This window comes from Mus pahari, chromosome 4 (genome assembly GCF_900095145.1).
Source record: "Mus pahari chromosome 4, PAHARI_EIJ_v1.1, whole genome shotgun sequence".
Classification (NCBI taxonomy): domain Eukaryota; kingdom Metazoa; phylum Chordata; class Mammalia; order Rodentia; family Muridae; genus Mus; species Mus pahari.
This window is the reverse complement of record NC_034593.1, coordinates 90,782,826-90,794,279: the sequence shown is the minus strand read 5'-3', so window position 1 is coordinate 90,794,279 and position 11,454 is coordinate 90,782,826.

Here is an 11,454-nt window from a genome sequence, read left to right as displayed (position 1 = left end):
ACACACACACACACACACACACACACACACACACACACACACACACACACACACACACTCACACACACACACACACATTGCCATAGTGCTAGGCCTTGGCCCGTGCCTTCTTTGAAAGCACTGAGTCAGAGGAAAGGGCTTCAGTAGAACTTGGGAGACGGCTCTGCAGTAATGCTCCTGCCTCATGCTCATAGTACTGGAGTGTGGGTTCAAGGGAAGAAGAGGGTCAAGTCTGACTCTCGAGCTTCCTAATCTCACCCTAGAAATCCCAAGGGCGAGGCATGTTGGTTCAAGGCTTTCAAGAGCTACTTCCACTGAGCAGGCCTGGCTGTAGCCAGAATTGAAAATCAATCAAATAAAGAACCTCAGATAACACATCTATTTATTGTCTATGTGACCACCAGGGTTTCTTCAGTACTTGGTAATTTGCATTTCTAAGGAGAGCCATTTATTTTTAATTATTTTATCAGGCACACAGTCCTCTCCAAAGATAATTAGTTCCTTTGCTCCTTTGCAAGCAGATTATCCGTGGCTGTGAGAACTGCCACCACAGACCTGCTGCTTCCTTAATCCAACTCCCTCTAAAGCCTCGTTTGAAACATTCCAAATGTTTTTCTCAAATAACCAACACATTAACTTCTTCTCTCCCAGGTAATGATGAAAAGAAGAACGAAATTAGATAGTTCTTCAGACATAAATATGATGCCCCCACACTCCCCATTTTTAGAGGCCTTTCTAAATTTCTTTTATCTTTATTTTGTGTATTAATAATTTGCCTGCATGTATGCCTGTGTACCACGTGCATGCAGAGTCCACTAAGGTCACATGAGGGCATGATATCTTGGAACTGAAGTTATAGATGGTCATGAGCTGCCTGCCATGTGGTTGCTGGAAAAGTAACCTGGGTCCTCTGGAAGAGCAGCCGGGGCTTTTAACTGATGAGCCATTACTCACAGAGATCTGACTGCTTCTGTGATGGCATGCCTAGAAGAAACTTGTATTTGAATGGACACCTGGCTGGAGAATCATGAACGCACTGTGGCACTTCCCATCTCGTTCTGGAAGTAATCTTCCAGCCTTCTTCCCCTTCCCTTCCTTACCTCAACTGTTACTTCTTTCCCATCAAACCCAGGACAGACCTTCTTCCAGGAGACAGGGCTTTTCCAGCCAGAGGGCAGCCTGGGAAAGTATGTCCCTGAAACATTGCTTGCTTGTCAGGCATTGTGGTAGACGAAAGGGTGGTGACTCAATATGTCTACCCCCACAGCAGTATCGCCTGGCCCATTCTGGATGCTCTCTTGCATAAATGGCATGAGCAGCAAGCACATCTGATTGCCTTTGGAGCTATAGCTCACTACTGGTTCAACAATCAGTTTGTAGCCAACTGAACCCCCTAAACTCTTTAACTTTTGGCGTGTGTGTGTGTGTGTGTGTGTGTGTGTGTGTGTGTGTGTGTGTACTGATCTAAGTGTGCAGATATATGCACCTGTGTGGTATGTGTAGAGGCCAGAAGTAGACACTGGGATACTGGGATATATTTCTCAATCACCTCCTTTTTTTTTTTTTTTTTTTTTTTTTTTTTTGAGGAAGGATCTCTTACAGAACCTGGAGCTCACCTGTTTTGGGCTAAACAGACTGGCCAGTGCACCACCAGGATGCACTAGTCTTATGCTCCTTCCCTCCCCCCTCTCAGCACGTATGCCAACCCAGAGCTGGGGTACAGACATGTACAACCATACACTGCTCTTATGTGAGTAGTGGGGATTTGAACTCAGAACCTCAAACCTATCCAGCCCGCACTTTAACTACTACTAACTTTGACCTACCATAAAATATATTTTCCAGGAGACTTCTCTCCGGTTGTACCCTTGTTTGTTTTGGTGTTTGCATCCTGTGGAGGGCTTCTCTTGGGCTCAGTGGTTGCAACTTTCCTATTCTGTGCCCCCCACCTGGCTTTACTTGCAGCTTTGTAATAAGTCCTCCTTGGCAATGAGACAAACCTTTATCTCAGGAATTGGCTAACCACATCCCAAGGGTCTGGTACAGCCTTACACCCGTGCTTTAAATACAATTTACTGGAATACAGTCATTCTCATTCCCTTACATTGTATGCATGGCTGCCTTTGTGAGGAAATGACCACAAAGGGAGGTTGCTAAGGAGACTGTGTGTGTGCTGGCTCGTTCTTATTGTCAACTTTCTGTAACTTAAGAGTCACCTGGGAAGAGTCAACGTCAATTGAGGAGTTACCTAGGTCGGGCTGGGCTGGAGGCACGTCTAAGAGAGATTTTATTGATTGCTAGTTGATGTAGGCCAACCTGGTCCAGTGTGGACAGTGCCATCCATCCCTAGGCAGGGGGCCTGGGCTGGGTAAGGAAGTGAGCCAGGGACTGATATAGTAAGTGCTGTTCCTCCAGGGTTTCTGCTTCAAGCCTCTCCCTGGCTTTCCTCAGTGATGCATCGTGACCTGGATGTATCGGGCAGACAAACCCTTTCTCTCCAGGTTGTTTTTGGTCAGTTTTTTTTTTTTTTAATCACAGCAACATAAAGAAAACTGGAATACCATGTGACCTATGAAGTCTAAAATGATTTCTTTCTGACCCTGTACAGAGACCATTTTTCTAGCTTCTGTCTCTTCTGGTTACCGTTTTGCCCATTGTAGCCACGTGTGATGTTCCTGAAACACTTGATTTGACCTATTTTGTCTCCCGTTGTTGTGTATTTGGCTGACTTAATAAACAGTCTTAGGCTCTCTGGACTGGTGTGTGGTCCAAGCCGATTCTACACTTGGGATGCTCCTTAGCAGGCTGGCCGTTAAGGGTGGGAAGCTGGCTGCCCCTCGGAACTCCAGGGCACTGTTCTGAGAACCCTGTCTAAGCGAGGCAGGCTGACACAGACATGAATAAGGCAGGGCTGCTCTGCTCATTGTTTTTAGTCTTCTGGGACATGTGTAACCCTGACTGATTTATAGCTGAGGATGAATGCAGTGTTGAAAAGATGCAAGCCACACTGATTCCTCACGACTGTTCAGAATTTATTCACTATCGTGGAGTTTTCTGGCGTCCTACACAGAAGGGATTGTTTCTGTCCTACAAATGAGGATCTGGTACTGAGAGGTTAGGATCAGCTAGCACTGTGCAGAACAAAAAGAACCAAAATATAGGCTTCCAAGCAATCCTAAACTAGTGATTCTCAACCTTCCTAAGGCTGTGACCCTTTAATACAGTCCCCTCCCAACCATAAAATTATTTTGTTGCCACTTCATAACTGTAACTTTGCTACTGTTGTGAATCGTAATGTAAATGCCTGATATGCTACCCCTGTGAAAGGGCCATTTGATCCCGAAGGGGTCGAGACTCACAGGTTGAGAGCTTTTGTCCTTCCACTGCCTTACCACAAACACTGTGCTTACATTTATTGCTATGGGGGGAAGCTGTGAGGATGGTAATACTCATGTCACATGGTTCAACTCAGGGGCTTATGTAGACATACGAGCTTGTTTAGTTCATTTTCCATGGTGGGGTTCCCAGTGGTGGCTGCAGCTCTCATCTACAATAGCTGAGTCAAAGAAAGCAGCTTGCTTGCATCTCAGCAGCCAGCTTATAAATAGGTTTGAAACCACTTCAAATTAGAAGCAAATGTCACTGTATCTCCATTTTTTTTCCGGCCCTACCTGCGCTCATATGAAATGAAATCAATAGTAGTAATCCAGATTTTATAGGCTTTTGTCACGGCTTGCTTACAACAGGGTCTTCGACATCAATAATGTCCTTCAGATATACCTGAGGATTCTGCAGGATTCTGAGGATTCACATGCTAGTGAAGTCTCTCTCTGTAACACCCTGTGATTTAGTTGGGTACCATGGATTCCATGGAGTGTGGGATGCTGGGGCATGAGAGATGAGCAGGCAGCATTGCCCTCCATGGTGACTCTCTGTCTGTCTGCATCCCACTCAGCTCTAAGGGGACAGATCTAAGGTCTCTATGACTTTCTGATGTCTAGTTACACTCTTGTGAAAAGAGCTCTCTGGTCTTTTGCCCAACATCTCCCTTGTAACATCTAAACCCTGGCCACTCTGGGACCATGGTCCTCCTTCTGCCTTCTGTCCTGTGGCCTCAATTGCTGTGTATTTCATCTTCTTTGTGCCTTTGCTTCCTGCAGGGAGGTCATACAAGCCTGCTTGAAGGGACACCAGACCAGACAGGCTCCAAGGTATCTGTATTCCCTCAGATGGCACTTCTGTCACACTGGCTATTCATTGTACCCCCAGTGAACTAAGCACTAAGACCACTGAGAAATGAGAGAAATATCATAAAGGCGATGCTATTTGACTGAGGATTAAAAGTAATGGCGTACCTTTAAAAGAAAACTTGAGTCGAGGTAAACAGTCTAGGCAGAGGAGACTCTCAAGAAAAATGCCACGCATCAAGTACCTCCAAGTTGGTTTAAGTGTCATGTCCCCCAGAGAGGGCTGGGCAAAGGGGTCTAGAATGTGCATAGAGATTTGGGTTTTATGGTGACCGTTGGTTAGCCAAGGAATGTTGCTTACCTGGAAAGGAGAGCTTGAGTGTTCAGGCAATGAAAATGACCAGTGAAGAGTTGGGCTGAAATTGGGCTGAGAAGGCAGTGGTACCAAGGTGAAGCAGGGCAGCTGGCTGCAAAACAATCATTTTCCTAATGTGAAGAATGCAGGTGGCATTGATTTTGTAAATGCCTTGAGTGTAGAACAAAATTACCAGAAAATTCAAGTTTTAGGCAAACCTGGGCCACATAGCAAGACTCTGACTCAGATATGAGAAAGAAAGAAAGAAAGAATGAAAGAAAGAAAGAAAGAAAGAAAGAAAGAAAAAGAAAGTAAAAGAAAGAAAGAATTTGGTCACAAAGTAGCTAATATTTATTGGCAAATTCAGCGACAGTAAGGATATCAGGACATGTATAGAAATAGCAGGCAGTTACATTTGCTATCTCAATTATTTTTTCTTTTGGCTTTTATGAGATAGGATCTTGCTATGTAGGCCAGGCTAGCCCAGAATCTTCTTGCCTTGGGCTCCTGAGTACTGGCATTATAGGTATGCACCATCATGCCTGTCTCCATCTATCTTCTTTTACTCATGTCTACATTTAATGTGATTGTTAGAAACTGGAAGCTTCTACCACATCACCTCTTCTGGACCAACTACCAACTAGAAATGTATTGTTGAAACCATTTGCTGAGACAAAAGGTCACATTAGGTATGGACAGTGATTCCTAAGTGTCCCGGCTATTAGCACCTGCGTATGAAAGTGCAAAGTTATTCTTTCTGTGAGGCAGAGGGTGCCTAGTTTGATCTGTGCATTCAATAATAGGATCCTTGATAACCCATCTCTCCCGATCCCTTTTTGGTACCCATTGTTCCAGTTATAACCAATGACTCGATGAGACAACAAATGACTTGTCAAGTCCCAATTGTATTTCTGGTTGTGTGTCTTTTACTGTGGAAACTTTTTTTTTCTCCCCGCCTGTGATCGTGACTAATCCCTTGAGTTGACCTCAGTATTTCTGAGGCCTACACAAAGTCTTAGGGGAGAGCTGCACTGCTTATTCTTTTGTTTGCTTGTTCTAGACTGGATGAAAGTCAGCTCGAGCTGTAATACAACAGGATCTCAGAGCACTCCCTACTCCCCCCCCCCCCGTAACTGAGATCATGAGTGTGCCCCTACTCTTCTCCTGGGTCATCTTCTTACATGCTGCCAGGAGGCATTTCCATACAGCTTGATGTCACACTCAGCACTGCATGGAGAGACTCCATAATATGGAACCTGCCCCTTATCACTGGTGCACGTGAGCAGCTGGCCATGGTGCACAAGCCATTCTTCAACATGAGGGATTTTCAACACTGTAGTTATTAGCTACAACACTAATCACTGGGAGCACCGGGCATTGGGGCTCACACTGTAGGACCAGCACGTGGGAGGAGGAGGCAGGAGGATCAGGAGCTCCTCAGCTGCAAGATGAAGCCAAGGACACTTTGTACTTCATGAAATTCTACAAACAAACAAGCAAACAAACAACAAAACATAAAATAATCACTGAGAGTTTGGGACACGCAGAATAGATATATACTACGGCAATAGCAGTGAGTGTCCTTTGTTGTCTCTCTGTGTGTGTGTGGCATGCGCGCACACGCACTGAGTCCCTAATTGAAACATATACCATTAATAGCTCTTGGTACGATTACTCTATAGAGGAAGGATCAGCAGCTTAGACTTAAGCAGGTAAATTAAAAGGAAAACAATTTGTCTGAGGAGAGTCCTTAGGGAGTGATGCAGACAGAGGTATTTGGAGCATGCATTTCTATTTAAAGGCACTTAGATCCAAGGTAATATATGAGATAATTGTGCAAGGAATTAGAAGGTTTAGAGGAAGGGTTCAATCCTTTGAATCCTGCCTCACTTCCTGAAGCCATCACCAGATACCCAAAACTCCACCATTAAAACATCATCTCAAGGTTATGAGCACAGACACAGATCACAAGGCTGCATATGCAGCTAGTTTGCTATTTTACCTTTCAAAGGTAAGCCTATCACACATTGCAAATGAATTCTGTGTAACACACTCGTTAGAAAGCTTGAGTATCATCGTTGGGAATGTAAAGCAGCCTAGCTGTTGCAAGCAAGCAATAGGTCAATTCCTTTCATTCCTTTTCCTTATCTGATTTGCATTATCTTACTGCAAAACATGGAAATGGAATTACCATATAATCCAGTAACTTTGCTTCTGGGTTTATAGCCAAATTAGTGAAAGCAAGGCCATGAAGAGATTTTATACACTCGTGTTCATAACAACAGCACGCACAATAGCCAAAACTCTAAAGGCAACCCAAGGCCCGTGGATACATGGATAAATTAACAGAATATGATACTATACACAATAGAGTGTGAGTCATCCTTTTAAAGGGGCAGGACATTGTGAAACATATTACAACATGGATGATCCTGGGAGACACTGTAAGAAAACCATATCAATCATAAATGGGTAAGTGGTGCAAGAGTCTCTCATAAGAAGTGCCTGGAGTAATCAGATTTATAGACACATAAAGTAGAATAGTGTTTTCCAGGGCTAAGTGCAAAATCATTTTGTTAACAGAATGGAGAGAAAATTTCTTCATCAGCTCTATAGATGCAGGGAAAGAATTTAATAGTTTTTAGAGTTCGTATTCAACACATTTCTCAGCAGACAGACAATAGGGAGGAGCTTCTTCAAGTTGACAAAGGCTGTCAAATTCAGCTATAGAATACCGAGCACTTCTTGCCTTTTATTAGGAGTTTGATGGGATGCCAACTAGCACTCTATCTCTTGAACACTTGACTGAAAGTTCTTGTAATGTAATACAGACCCTAGCACTACTGATGCCGTGTTAGAAGCACCCTGCTGACCTCAAAATCCTCACAGGCCCCAAAGCCTGGGAAAATAGAAACAAAGACCTAGTCCATAGTTTCAAGAAAGCCCTGAGGAAAATGTCCCTTAATGCACTAGCCTTGCTTTTTGGCTTCTGTAGTTCCACTTGTCCTAACTGAAGTGTGCCGACCAGGATATAGTCTTTGTGTGTAAAAGATAAAGAGCTGAAAGGCCTGGGCTTGGGGCTGCAGGATTTGGTCAAGTACCCTGTGCAGCAGCTGGCTGGCAATAAAGACTTTTCCTTTGTCTTCAAGAGCACCTGTGTGGTGGTCTCTGGTGGGCTTATTCTCACAGCGATTCAACAGGACAGAGACAGTAAAGGCAAAAAAAACATTGAAACAGAAGTTAAACTGTCTTTATTTTCGGGTGACTTGATTACATTTTGGGAAATCCCAAATCAGACGCTAGATCAGTACAGAAAATAAACTGTAGTTTAATATCTAATGACTTGAAAATCATACCTATAATAGAATAAAACATCAAATGCCTTGAAATAAAAATTTAAGAACCCTACATTTAACACTATAAGTAAGACATTGCTGGGCTGAAAAAGGCCTATTAGTGAGTCTATTTTCATAGTTAAAAGACTCAGCATCATTAACATGTCAATTATCTTTGAGCTGATCTACTGATGTGAAGCAGCTGTTAACAGTGTGGGGAGACATTTTGGTGTCTCTTCTCGGGGAAATGCTAGTGAGAGAGAGACCAGTGTTCTCTGAACACTCTGAAATTCGTAAACCGGCACCCCCCAAAGTAAATACTTTTCAAGCCCCAAACTTCATTAGTGTCACACTTAACGGAATCCTGACTCAAATCCCAGATACTTTTAGGCATCAATATGCTCGTTCTAATGCTAAAATATGTATAATGTATATGTAAAATATGTATAAAAATACATATTATTTGGGACCAAAAAGACCATGTGTAAAAATAAAAGGTTGAAGGAACTCCATGATCAGGTTACAGGAAATTCTTTAAATTACAGTAATTAAGACCATCTGAAATGTGTCTACATACAAATAAAGAACCAATAGAGAAGGATTGGTGGTGAGAAGTCTAGCCACACAAATGCGTTTACCTGATTTCTACTATCGCTGCGACTTTACGGAGGAGAGAATACTTCTTTTAGTGAATTATGCTGGAGTAATTAAAAATAATATGTAAAAAACTACCTCACACAGTATATGATAAAATGATAAAGATCATTAAAATTAAAAATTGAGGATCAAATAGGTGACTGACATTGCGTAATTCAAGCATTAAAGAGGAATGGTGAGATACATATTTTTAACGAGCATCCCGTGGTTCTGACTGTGTGATGAGGTTTTGCTGACAAAGTCCCTTCTCTCAGCAAAGAGGGAAGTGAAGTGAACACTTACTTCATTGAGCAGACACCATGGGTTTAGAAGGATTGAATCTCTGTGACAACACGGGGGAGAAAATGGCATCAGTCAGAGTTCTCCAGAGAAACAAAAGTAACAGGATCTAGACAGAGATGTTAGAGGAATTTTGCTTTGGAAATTGTTTCACACAGTTATGGAAGCAGTGAGATCTCTAGACCAATGTTTGTGGTCTATACCAGAGACCCTGTGAAGCAGATGGTGTGACTTAATCAGAACCCAGGGGCCTGAGGAACTAGGGGAGCCAGTGAGGTGGTTCCCGCACTGTGGGGTAAGGCCTGAGAACTGAAGGGCAAAGGCACATAGGCCTTGTAACCTCAAGGATCAAAAGCTCTGGTATTCAAGGGCAGAAGACGGACAGCACCTCAAGAAGAGAGGATTTGCCATTTCTCAGGCTTTTGTTCTATTTGTGCTGGTAACAGCTTGTAACTACCAACCTGGAGACTGATCTTTTTATTTAATTGTTTCTCTTTAGGTTATTTTATTTCATGTGTATTGAATGTTTTTCTTGCATGTATCTATGTGTACCTCAGGTGTGCATGGTGATCATGGAGGTTCAAAAAGGGTGTCGGAACACCTGGAACTGGAGTTATAGATGGTTGTGGGCCACCTGGGAATTGAACCTGGGTCCTTTGCAAGAGCAATGGGTGCTCTAACCACTGAGCAAACTCTCTGCCCACAGGGCTGATCATCTTTACATGGCTTGCTTGCTCATTTTCTCCCTGCAGCATCCTCCCAGACATACCCAGAAACAGTATATTATTAATTATCTTGGGCATTCTTTAGCCCAGTCAAGTTGATGCATACAATTAGGGAGACAGTTCTGTCTTATGATCACTGAGGATCATGATGCCCAAAGCAGTGCTCCCTCTTCTGCAGCGTGCAGAGACTCTGCCCTCTCATGAACAGGGACACATCAGTAACACGAGAGTCACAGGAGCCCCACTGGGGCAACAACAATGATAGGACCTAAGTGTGACGTCCTCTCGCTCTTAAGAGAGAGGTGACATTGAAGCGGGGGAGCCCTTTGCACTCAGCACTAACTTCCACAGAGTCTCTTTTAGCCCAATACATGTTGAGTGTGTGGTCACTCGGTGTGACGTTATGAGGGTGTTTATATAAACACGGGAAGATGTGTTTTGTGGTGGTCTCCTGTCACTGAAGGCAGGCGCTACAAATTCTCAAGTCTGTCTTTAGGGAGTCTTTGCATTGTTTCCTGGCCTGTCTGGCAGCAACTATTTGTACCACCCTGCTAGCCACGAATAATGGAAGGTTCTCTAGTGGCCATTGCTCAAGATACGACCTGCTCAATAAAATGCTGCTCGTAGCAGGATGACCTGCATTTCCTTAAGCATTGTTCAGATGCCCGCCAAGCCCTAAAGCCGACAAATAGCAGTTCTGTGCCTGGAGAACAGGTTGACTGAGGAAACAGCTTGGGAGGAGCTGCAGCATCTGAAGGGAAGCAGCGGGGCTCAGCTTCCAATGTGAGGAAGGGCTGTCCACTCTGCCCAGCGTCAGCTCCTAGCACATAGGTGCATCTAAGTGTACCCGTGGTGCTTGAGTGAGGTAAAGCATTCACAAGGCACGAAATAAGGAAGCACCAGTCACTACCCTGTGCCTATGTGTCACCTGCCCTGTTCAGCAGTTTGTCCTTCCCCTCCAAAGGACAAACACAGGCGCCCTCGCCAAGAAGCGCATTTCAATAAGACAGAGGGAAGCTACTAAGTACTTCTTCTCTTTGTAGATCCACAAAATATAGGTAATGTTTCTGACCTGACAGGGCTCCCGTAAGGCTTCAATGAGCCGGAAGTGAGGGAGTTGACGTTCATGCCTTTAGGGAGTGGTCGTCCCCACCAGCTCCCTGTTTGGCGCTTTCTGCACCTGAAAGGGAAACACTGGCTACCTGTGTTCTAAGTCCCAACATATCCTGGAGAACAAGTGTGGGATCTGAATACAAGCACAGACTCAGTCACAAAATAGGAGCGCGGGCCTGTTCTCAGCTGTAGGGAAGGTTTCAGGAAAGAGTCCGGCTACCAGGGCAAAGGGAATAAAGGAACATTTGGTTAATGTGGTCTGGGCACTTTTCAGTTAAATGAGGAGCCAGTGCGATTTAGTCCAGAGGTTCAAAGCAAAGATATATAAATATGTGGAGAATAATGAGAAATGGAGTCATTGGAGAGTTCTATCCTGAGATACATTGTACCTGTATTAATTAGCTAATTCAATTTATATGTAGATTTTAGTGCAAATGGCACATTCAGAAAACATTGTATGTGGAAACATATGCTGTGGTAGTTGGTAAACAATTAGCTTGAGAATTTGTGTTGTTATGCTCAGGCTGAGGGTAAAACACCAGAGGCGGGTGATGGACGCCACAGAAATTTATTTTCTCACATTTCTCAAGGCTGAATCCTGGATCATAGTGCTGATCCATTGTCAGCTGAGGGTGCTTCCTGACCTGTAAATAAGACATCTTCCTCCTCAGCGTGCTTTCTGGACAGGGAGAGCAATCCTCTCTGCTCATCTCCGTCTCTGACTGTCTGTCTCTGTCTGTCTCTTGGCCTCTCTCTCTCTCTCTCTCTCTCTCTCTCTCTCTCTCTCTCTCTCTCTCTCTCTC